The sequence below is a fragment of the Bos grunniens genome, chromosome 29 (genome assembly GCF_055505025.1).
Source record: "Bos grunniens cultivar Pamir isolate PY7600 chromosome 29, Bosgru_T2T1.0, whole genome shotgun sequence".
Classification (NCBI taxonomy): Eukaryota; Metazoa; Chordata; class Mammalia; order Artiodactyla; family Bovidae; genus Bos; species Bos grunniens.
The window spans coordinates 48,686,060-48,697,602 of NC_141193.1; the positions used below are offsets into that span (position 1 = coordinate 48,686,060).

The following is an 11,543-nucleotide window of genomic DNA, read 5'->3' on the forward strand; positions in this document are numbered from 1 at the left end:
CGATAGTGACAGACAATTGTCTTCATCCGTGTGTGCTCTGTCTGTTGGTTTTAACTGAGTGTATATTGAACAAATAGACATTGTCACTAAATTAGCTTTGCTAGATCTTTCTGGAATTTTCATCTGAGAGAATGAAGATCAAAAAAGAAGGAAGAGGAGAGAGATGGAGGGAGAAAGAAGGAAAGAAGGAAGGGAAGGAGGAAGAGGAAGGGAGGGAGGGAGGAAGGGAAGGGGAGAGAGCGGGGAAGGTGGGAGGGAAGGAGAGATGGAGGCAGGAAGAATCTCAGGTCCTAAGACCCACAGAGCACTGGGTGTCAGCAGGAAGTACAGCAGAAACACAGTGGAAAGCACAGCATCACACTTTAAGCAGGTCCCTGCAGGTCACCCCAGACGGGTGCGATTTGCTCTCCAGCTCTGCACCATCTGCGCATCTCCCACTTGGGGCCACTGGAGTCAGTCCACAGTAGCTTCAGTTCAGAGACCTCAGCATCATGACTGGTCACAGGGAATCCTCTAATGCTACATCTTAGTTCGAATTATTAGGCTTCTTTACTTTCCGTGATGAAGCCTCACCCCTGCCTTCCAACTCTAGAATTTGGATTCATATCACTTTCCATGGTTAATATTTCTGCCCCTTGCCTTGATTACCTCCCAATGTACTGTTTCCCTTTAGAACAAAACTGAGTCATTGTTATGAATTAAACATCATGTGAGCTAAACCTTCAGAGTCCAGATGGAGATGATGGAGGCTTACCCGGTCTGTTGTAGCCAGTAGTCGAGGGGAACAATCAGAAGGGAAGATTTAAAGTTCTATAATTGGTGGGCAATTGGGTGCTGAGGATTGAGAGCAAAGATTAGTTGAAGATTCCAAAAATCTTATCATCCTCAACCTAAGAGATACTCCTTGAAGGACTGAAAAGTGAAGTTAGAACAATGTGAGAGAAATCACTTCTTGGCCTTTTGGCTAAGAACAACTATAGAACACTGTGACGAACTACCAAACCATAGAGCATGCTTATAAAATGTGTAATATCAAGAGTAGATACTTTAAAAGAGAGATTTTCAGATTTTAATGTGCATAGAAATCATTTGGAGATTTTATTAAAATGGGGGCTCTGGCTGAGCAGGTCTGTTCTGAGTCTAAGCATTTCTAACAAACTCCCTCTGATGCTGATTCTGGTCCACAGACCACACTTTGAGTACCAAGGTTGTAAAATACAAAAGGAGGCTTTCAAGATTTTACTCAGATGGGCATGATTTTTTATTAACTACAGATCAGTAAAGAAAAGTGGCGGTGGGAGTTTCGGCGGAGAGCGAGGGTGGGAAGAACAGGTCTTATCTTCTGAGAGTGCTGCATGATGGCCCCCCGTGTGGCCACAAAGGTCCTAGTGTTGCTTGAGGCGTCCACGTGTGCTGTGGACATCTTGGCAGCTCTTCCTGGGAGGTCTTTTCAATGTATGAGATGGAAATAATGAGCCCCATGTAACTGCAGAGTTACCTCGATCACAGCCAAGAACATTCACCTTCTGCAGAGTAAAGGTTCCCCTGGCTTCTTCCTTTGCCAAGACTTAAGACTCAAGCTGGAGCTGGAGAGAAAAACATTCAGCATCAGTTCCCTTAAAGAATGTCGGAAACACACACCAGGGATTTTCCTCCAAAAGTAAATAATTATTGTTTGGCAAATGTTTAGAACAGTGAACGGAATTGTACATAAATCCTGTTCTCTCCATACCGACTACTTGCCTGCTTTAACTTGCAGCCGTGTTGTTGTTACTTGTTTCTGTTTAAATCTAGTTCCATAATGAAAGTATTCGATAAAATTACCTTTTAAGAAAGGTGTGCTAACACCCACTCTGTAAATACATGGCAGTTTCTATAATATTAAAGACTCCAAACACTGAAAGGAAATTTAAAAGTTAGCTGAGACTACCAGTGATTTTATACTGGTTTCCAACTAAGCGATCAGCTACCTTCTACTTGAATACCTCCAGTGCCTGTCAGCTCACCACTACGCAGAGATTCCAGTACACTTTCCAACAGCTCTGTTGGAAAAATTTAACTTATGCTATGCAAGCCGGCTTCATGATACTTTAAATTATTAGTCTTAGTTCCATTCTGTGCAGTCACAGAGGAAAATGTATCCTCTCTTTCATATAATAGTTCTTCAAATGTTAAGCTACCATGGGCTCAGTTGTTCAATCAAAAATTCTTAGTTCTTTGGATTATTCCTCATGTAAAGTAAATTCAAATTTCTTCTTCATCTTGTTACTCTAGAAATCCAGCTTTCTTCTTAAATTGCAATGTTCTCAATCAAAGGGAAAACTCCAAATGGAACTCTAAATAGTTTAAATTAAAATGTGCCTATTACATCCTTTATTTTAATTATTTTTTCTACCTTACTGCTCAGTTGTGTCCGACTCTTTGTGACCCCATGGACTATAACCCACCAGGCTCCTCTGTCCATGAAATTCTCCAGGCAAGAATACTGGAGCAGGTAGTCATTCCTTTTTCCAGGGGATCTTCCCAATCTGAGGATTGAACCTGGGTCTCCTGCGTTGCAAGCAGATTCTTTACCATCTAAATTCTCACTTTAATATGGTATTTTTCTGTGACGGTTCAGAAGGTTAAGAATCTGCCTGCATTGCAGGAGACCCAGGTTCAATCCCTAGATTGGGAAGATCCCCTGGAGAAGGGAGTGACTACCGCTCCAGTATTTTTGCCTAGAGAATTTCATGGACAGAGGAGCCTGGTGGGTTACAGTCCATGGGGTCACAAAGAGTCGGATATGACTGAGCGACTAACACACGCACACCTTAATGCACTCTGCAATCACAGTAATGAGGTGGAAAGAAAAAAAGAATCTTGTGAAAAAAAGAATCTGGGATCAGTAATCTTAGTCCCTACTCTCATTAGCTTTGTGAGCAACTTATTTCATTTCTCTGAATTTAATATCTTAATTTATAAAATTGCAAAACTTAACCTTAAAAATTAAAGATGGACATAAAACTGACAGGCAAATGTATCCAAAATTGATCTAATAACGCTTGGCATATGATAGACATTCAATAAACTATAACTATTACTACAAATTTTGGTATTTTGGAGAGGCATATCAATGATTAATATATATTCCATTTTCAATTACCTTAAAATCCTTAAGTATTTTTATATGTCACATTTCACTAGTACAATAATTTCATTGTGAAACCAGTGGCATGAATTCACCTTTGCCTATTTACTTTTATTTCTTTCAAATGTTCACCTGTTATTTAAGAGTAACTTGAATTTCTTATGGATAACAATTTCAGAACCAAATATTTTAACTATCCTCCTCAATTTTGAACCATATGAAATTCTAGTCAGCATGACCCTGGGCTTCCCTTGTGGCTCAGCTGGTAAAGAATCCGCCTGCAATGCAGGAGACCTGGGTTTGATCCCTGGGTTGGATGATCCCCTGGAGAAGGGAAAAGCTACCCACTCCAGTATTCTGCCCTAGAGAATTCCATGGACTGTATAGTCCAGTGTCACAAAGAGTTGGACACAATTGGGTAATTTTCACTTCACTTTCACTCTGAAATTATTTAAAATATCATATTTAAATAATAAGTCCTTGTGTAAAGTATTTTCTACGAATAGAAGAACTTGTTTAAAAAAACAACCTGACATTGTTTAAAATGCAAAAAAAAAAAAAAAAGGCAAATAAAAATTACACACACAAGGTTAAATGAAGGGCCCCATGTCTCTAGAAATATCCCCATTCAGATAAACATTGATCCTTTGAATCTAGCCCTTGGACTTCCTATGAATTACTCTATTTATACTAAATTATCTTCTTACTGTTCCGTCTATTCAAAGATATCATAGGGGACTCCAACATCATGCTGAAATTTAAACAAGTACTGTATATACCTACCTCTCCAAAGAAGGAAATGATTCTACCGTGGGTGATTTACTCTTGGACAATCCCTGAATTCTAATAATAGGCACTGCTTCCTTTTCTAAATGCTTATAACATCTCCTTTTATTGAAATTTGTTCTTTCTTCATAATGATTTAACCTCTTAATCATTAGCAAAATTCCCTTATTATCATGGGTAATATTTGTTATTTTAGAGAACACTTGGCCTGATACTAATATAGCTATTCCTATTTTCTTCTAATACATGTTTGCTTTGCATTAATTTACTTTTAATTTATTCAGGGATTCATATTTAATTAGACTTTTTTTTAATCCAGTCCAATCATCTCAGCTTTTAAATGCCATGTTTAGACAACATATAATGTAGTTATCAATATGACTGATTTCAATCTATTATACTGTTATTTCAGTTATTTCTATTTGTAATAAAATAATCTATTATTTTATATTCTCTGTCTTCTTTGGTTTAAGTGAATTTTTAATCGTAGGACTTCTTTTTTAAAAAACTTTATTGCCACGTTGCTTGTGGGATCTTAGTTCCCCATGGGCTGAACCCTGGCCCCAAGCAGTGAAAGCCCACCAAGTCCTAATCAATCACTGAATCACTAGGGAATTTTTGAATTACGTAAAATTAAATTATAAAATGCTGCTAATAAGACAGTATTCCTCTTCTTACCAACAAGAAATTAAGTTTCTATAGAAAGAGATTCACAGGCTTAAAGAACAGACTTGTAGTTGAAAAAAAAATTCCATTTTATGTATGCTATAAGTTTATTAGCTGTATATTCCCTTTTTTCCTTCAAGCAAGTGTCCTGGGGTGTACATCCTAAGCAGATCGAATATTCCGCCACTTCACATTTAATGTAAAAAATGTGTTTTCCCTGTCCTGCTCTGTGACTTACAATTTACTATGATATAAACCCTATCTTATTTTATTAGAGATAAACACTGAAGTATTTTTTAAAGAGATAAAAAGAAAAATCTCTAATGCCTGTATTTCTACTTTTTATTTTTTTACACAGATCTATAATTCCATCTGGTATTGTTTTCCATCTGTCTGAAGAACTTCCTTTAATATTTTTTATAATGCAGATCTTCCAGCCACGGAATCTCTCAGATTTGGTTGTCTGAAGAAGCTTTCATTTTTGCCTTCATGTTTGAAATACGATTTCACTGGCTATAGTTTTCTAGGTTGAATTTTTTTCTCTAATCATTTTCAATATGTTTTTCTATTGCTTCCTGCCTTCCCTGATTTTGAATAGAATCTGAAGACATTTTTATCTTTCTTTCTTCTCTATGTAATTTGTCTTTGGTCTGTTTTTTGGAGTATACCCTGCTTGAAATTCATTGAAATTTATGGATTTGTGTATCAAAAACTATAGAAGTGTTCTTCAAATATGGAAATTTTTAAACTATTTTTTCCTTCTCCCCTTGTCCTTAGAATTCAATTACATATTAGCAAAGGTAAATTCCTTGTTACTGCCCACCAGGTTACTGCTGCTGCTGCTGCTGCTGCTGCTAAGTTTGACTCTGTGCAACCCCATAGAAGGCAGCCCACCAGGCTCCTCCGTCCATGGGATTTTCCAGGCAAGAGTGCTGGAGTGGGGTGCCATTGCCCTCTCCAACCAGGTTACTGAGGTGTTCTTAAAATTCCTCATTCTTTTTCTCTCTGTTCTGCATTGTCCAGGTTTTCTACTGCAATGGTTTCCAGTTCAGCAATCATTTCTTCAGTAGAATCTAATCTTCTACTACATTCATCTACTAAAGTTTTATTTCACAGTTTACAAGGCACCATGCTCTACCTGACTTCTTCCTCCTTGCACAATGGACCATAAACTGCTTCCAGGTAGAAAGCCAGAGCGATCACAGGACACTCCTCAGCACGCTTCTCTAGGCTGGGGAGAGGGGGGTGGGCTGAAGGGGGTGGTGGAGGGTGGGGTGGAGGGGGGGTGGAGGCGGGGGAGGGTAGGGTGGAGAGGGGGTGGGGTGGAGGGGGCATGCAGGGAAGGGTGGCTGCGGGGGTCACAGCCCGCACAGCCTCTTTCTGTTCCAGTGTCTGAACCTAGTTGCATCATGGGTTTTGCCCAGTGTGCTAGTTCCTCACATTGGAAGAGCAATTCCTTATCAGTTTGTCCTTCTTTTGTGTGTGTGTGTGCTCAACCACTTAGTTGTATCTGACTTTTTGTGACCCCATGGACTGAAGCCCACCAGGCTCCTGTGTCCATGGATTCTCCAGGCAAGAATACTCGAGTGGGTTGTCATTTCCTCCTCCAGGGGATCTTTCCCACCCAGGGATCGAACCTGCGTCTCTTTTTACCACTGCTTCACTTGGGAAGTCCTTCACAGCCTGTAGCAAAAATTTCATCCTGTGTAATTTGGGGAAATAAAAACTAGAGAATTTATCTAGATCCTTTAGTTTGTTTTTATATTTCTGGGCCATTACCTTGCTGCTGCTGCTGCTGCTGCTGTGTCGCTTCAGTCGTGTCCGACTCCGTGCAACCCCATAGATGGCAGCCCACCAGGCTCCCCCGTCCCTGGGATTCTCCAGGCAAGAACACTGGAGTGGGTTGCCATTTCCTTCTCCAGTGCATGAAAGTGAAAAGTGGAAGTGAAGTCGCTCAGTCCTGTCCGACTCTAGCGACCCCATGGACTGCAGCCCACCAGGCTCCTCCGTCCATGGGATTTTCCAGGCAAGAGTACTGGACCATTACCTTACTAACAATTAATTAAGAGAATGATAATTAATTCATAGGAATTTTAAAAATGAGAACTCTCTAACTCAAATTGGTATTTAATAACCAGAAGACAAATTGCATGAGTATCATTTGAGAAGGAAAAATCTGAAATGAAGTCAGAATATTTTAAGTACCATTGATACAGGACACACAATAAGTAAGACTATATTGTGCTTAATTTATCAGGAATTCTTACTTGTATATTAAAGAAATGGTTCTTGCCTATTTCAGCAATTAAAGCATTAAAATCAGGCATCAAAAAAGCCATTCAATATTAGAAAGAAAGTATATTACCTTTTCCAACCTTCAAATTGTATAGCTTTGGAGCGGGAAGTCAAAGAAGTTAAGTAACTTTTTCATTTTCTCAAGACAACATAGCTTATAATTGGAAGAGCTGATGTTATCTGATTCCCAGTTCCATGAGCCTCACTGTTAATGTTGCCTCCTTCCTCAGAATTGAGAGTGTACTGAAATATATAGTGTTGTAAAACTAATCAATATAAACAAATAGGGTGTTATCTTTTGAAACTTAGAATTATTTTTTCAATTATTTTCATGCCGTATTGTCTTTAAATTGTTAATTAAGTAAATAGATTAAATTAAGCAAACTAGATTAAGCAAACTAGATTAAATTCTACTATGACACGACTGAGCAACTAAGCATATAACTCACATAAGTGCATGGGTTTAAATTCTACTACATATTATCCTTTATAGCCATTTATTGCTTTTATAAAAATCAAGCAACCAAATTATGGTGCAAAGGAAGTGAGATCTTTAGCTTATAGAATATTATATTGAGTTAAAGTTTTAAAAAATAGTTATTCTTTGAACCCATGGAAAAAATTTTATTTTATTTTTTTAAATTTTATTTTATTTTTAAACTTTACATAATTGTATTAGTTTTGCCAAATATCAAAATGAATCCGCCACAGGTATACACATTCTTTATCAAGAATCCTGTTATCATTTAGCTGCTAAGTCTTATCTGACTCTTTGAGACTGTGTTGACTGTAGCCTGCCAAGCTCCACTGTCTGTAGGATTTCCCAGGCAAGAACACTGGAGTGGGTTGCCATTTCCTTCTCCAAGAGATCGTCCCAGCTCAGGGATTGAACCCATGTGTCCAGCATTGGCAGGCAGATTCTTTACCACTGAGCCACCAGAGAAGCCCAAGCAAGAATCCCAAGTCCTTGTAAAATATCTTATCCCCTCAAGAGTTCTCTTAAGGTTTTATTTTTACACTTGTACTTAGCAAGCATTTAACCAAATAATTCATCTAAGTTTTCTACATGTTGAATTTAGTCTTCAGCAAGCTTGTATTTAATTAAATAATGACCTGAATTATGTTCAAGCAATTCATAATTCCATTCACTTATTAACACTGTATTATCTCACTTGTTTGAAAAATGGACCTTAATTCAAAGAGAGGAGATGCTATAATAAAGTGAAAGCTAAAAGGTGACCCAAGGTTTCTGAGCCCCAGCTTCAAACTGGCTCTACCAATGCTCCATTTCAGTGTCGCATTTTGGTTCAGTGTTAACCAAAGTTCTGCTGAAATGCACATTTAGGACAACATATGTTGGTTCAACTAAGTTATCTGTTGAAAAAAAGCAGAGTGTTGAACTCTGAGGAAATGAGTTTCTAGGTATCCATTTATATGTTTTGGTCAACAGATAATTGTTGTACCTACTACAGACCTACTACACACTAGACTTCGTGCTAAGGAATACATCAATGTACATAGGCCACAGTGATAATTAGCAATCTGTATTATCTCATCCACTTGTTTATTTAGTGGTTGACTGCTTCCCCATTCACCACCACCAGCAAACACTGGAATGGAAACTCCTTCAGCACTCGTAGTCTTATTCATCATTGTATCACTAGCCACTTGACTGGTTCCTGCCATACACTTGAAGTTCAGTTCAGTCGCTCAGTCACGTCTGACTCTGGAACTCCATGGAATGCAGCACGCCAGGCCTCCCCGACCATCACCAACTCCTGGAGTTTACTCAAACTCACGTCCATTGAGTCAGTGATGACATCCAACCAGGTCATCCTTTGTCATCCCCTTCTCCTCCCACCTTCAGTCTTTCCCAGCATCAGGGTCTTCTCCAGTTAGTCAGTTCTTCACATCAGGTGGCCAAAGTATTGGAGTTTCAGCTTCAGCATCAGTCCTTTTAAGGAATATTCAGAACTGATTTCCTTTAGAATGGACTGGTTGGATCTCCTTGCAGTCCAAGGGACTCTCAAGAGTCTTCTCCAACACCACAGTTCAAAAGCATCAATTCTTTGGTACTCAGCTTTCTTTATAGTCCAACTCTCACATCCATACATGATTACTGGAAAAACCATAGCCTTGACTAGACAGACCTTTGTCAGCAAAGTAATGTCTCTGCTTTTTAATATGCAGTCTAGGTTGGTCATAACTTTTCTTCCAAGGAGTAAGCATCTTTTAATTTCATGGCTGCAGTCACCATCCACAGTGATTTTGGAGCCCAAATATGTAGTAGGCACTCAATTAATATTTGTTTATTGATTGAATGAATGACACGTCCCTGCCCTTATGGTGTTCCATTGCCCAGTTGTATCCGTTTATGCAACCCCATGGACTGCAGCACGCCAGGCCTCTCTGTCCCTCACCATCTCCCAAAGTTTGCCCAAGTACATGTCTGTGGCATCGGTGATGTCATCCAGCCATCTCATCCTCTGACCCCCTCTTCTCCTTCTGCTCTCAATCTTTCCCAGCATCAGGGATTTTCCCAATGAGTCAACTGTTCACATCAGGTGACCAAAATACTGGAGCTTTAGCTTCAGCTTCAGCATCAGTCCTTCCAGCAAGTATTCAGGGTTGATTTCCCTTAAGATTGACTGGTTTGATCTCCTTGCTGTCCAAGGAACTTTCAGGAGTCTGATATTAGGGAAATGCCTGATAGCAAAATATGTGGTTCAAATGAGGGAAGGATTGGAAAAATTTCAGAATGTTTCTATCATGATCTATCAGTATTTTATGACTCTGAATTTTTTGGTTTTCAGATAAGCATTTAAAAATAATTATATATATATATAAATAAATATAAATAATATAAATATAAATATAAATATTATATATAAAATATAAATATATAAAAATAAATATATAAATATAAATATAAAATATAAATATTATATATATATAATTATTATATATATATTTAACACTGCATATTTTAGTGGTTTTTCTGCTTCTGTGTGCTTCACCTTTCTCTCATAGCAAAAATAATGCCAAACAGATATTAAAATCTCAGAACCTAAGGATTAGAAGGGGAAGCAGGACAAAGAATCTTGTGCTATTTGCATGGTGCAAGGCCCTCGGGCAATCTTTGCTCTTACTTTGAGTGTAGCTTGAAGCCAGATTCACCAGTGTGCTGCTCCTCAGAAAAAAATTAAATTCGAAACAATTGGTGAATAATACAAAAAGTAGACAGATCTCTTTGTGCAGCAGAATTCCAAATAATTTATGTGGATGCTCTGCCCTTACAGAAGTGGAATGTAATTCCCAGTGATCTGAACTGCCCATAGAGACTTCCTTCTGAAGAGTTCAGTAAGGAAAGATGAAAAAGAAGAACTTTACAGAATAGGAACCTGGAAAATACCACCTCAGCTAGGTGATCAAGGTCAACACTGACAGAGCTAGGTCATACGGGTAGCATATGGCCTTGACACGGAATCACGAGAATGGCACTTTACTTCCATGGCCTTCCTTGCAAAAACTCATATCCCCACTCTAATCATGAAAAAATGTCACACAAACCCCAATAGAAGAACATTTTACCAAATACCTGACCATACAGTAGTGCCTCAAAAGTGTCACAGTCTTAAAAAACAAAGAGTCAGAGAAAGTATCACAGCCAAGAGGAGCTTAAGAGACAGGATAAGTTAATATCATTTGGTCTCCTCTCCAGAAGGCTTCCCTGGTGGCTCAGCAGTAAATGCAGGAGCCACACAAGATGTGGGTTCATCCCTGGGTGAGGAAGGTCTCCTGGAGGAGGCCATGGCAACCCGCTCCAGTATTCTTGCCTGGAGAGTCCCATGGACAGAGGAGCCTGGAGTCTATAGTCCATGGGGTTGCAAAGAGTCAGACAGGACTGAAGTGACTTAGCATGCACTCATGCATCCTACACAGAATCCTGTAAGAGACAAAAATGATGTAAGGTACCAACTAAGGAAATCTGAATAAAGTATGAACTTTTGTTAATAATAATGCATCACAATTGGTACAGTTAATTGTTACAAATGTTTGGTACTAATGTAAAATATTACTATTAGGGGATATTTCATGTGAAGTGTATGTGAACTCTGTACTATTTTTCCAACTTTTCTGAAAATTTAAAACTATTCTAAGATGTTTTCAAAAAATAAATAAAAAGAAGCCCTTATCTGAAGCTGCAGATCTGGTCTTAAGAGTATTTCCATCAGAAAACTCTGCAGTAGGAAGAAGATACCCATTTGTTTCTCTATCTTTCAGCTCCCTGAGCAACCTCATCATCCCTGTAAGTGATTTTCCAGAAACATCCTAGCCTCACAATCTGTGAACTTGCTGACCTTCAGAGATCTTCCCTCAGCTTCCAGCTGGCCTCACACATTGCCCTGTGTCACAGGAAATATCTGCTGTTGTTGCTGTTCAGCTTCTAAGTCATGTCCAACTCTTTGTAAACCCATAAACTACAGCATACCAGCTTTTCCTATCCTTGACTATCTCTTGGAGTTTTCTCAAACACATGTCCATTAAGTCTATGATGCCATCCAACCATCTCATCCCCTGTTGTCCCCTTCTCCTCCTGCCCTCAATCTTTCCCAGCATCAGGGTCTTTTCAAATAAGTCAGCTCTTTGCATCAGGTGGCCAAAT

The 11,543-nt window shown here is 38.8% G+C and overlaps 1 long non-coding RNA gene across 1 annotated transcript; it reads right to left on the reverse strand.

The window, feature by feature from the left end:
• Positions 1-1,237: 1,237 nt before the first annotated feature.
• On the reverse strand, positions 1,238-7,120 carry LOC147342629 (uncharacterized). The gene is made up of 2 exons (XR_015157445.1): positions 6,948-7,120; positions 1,238-1,586 (listed from the first exon to the last, which is right to left on the reverse strand). It is a non-coding gene; the product is annotated as an uncharacterized LOC147342629 (long non-coding RNA).
• Between the last annotated feature and the right edge of the window lie 4,423 nt (positions 7,121-11,543).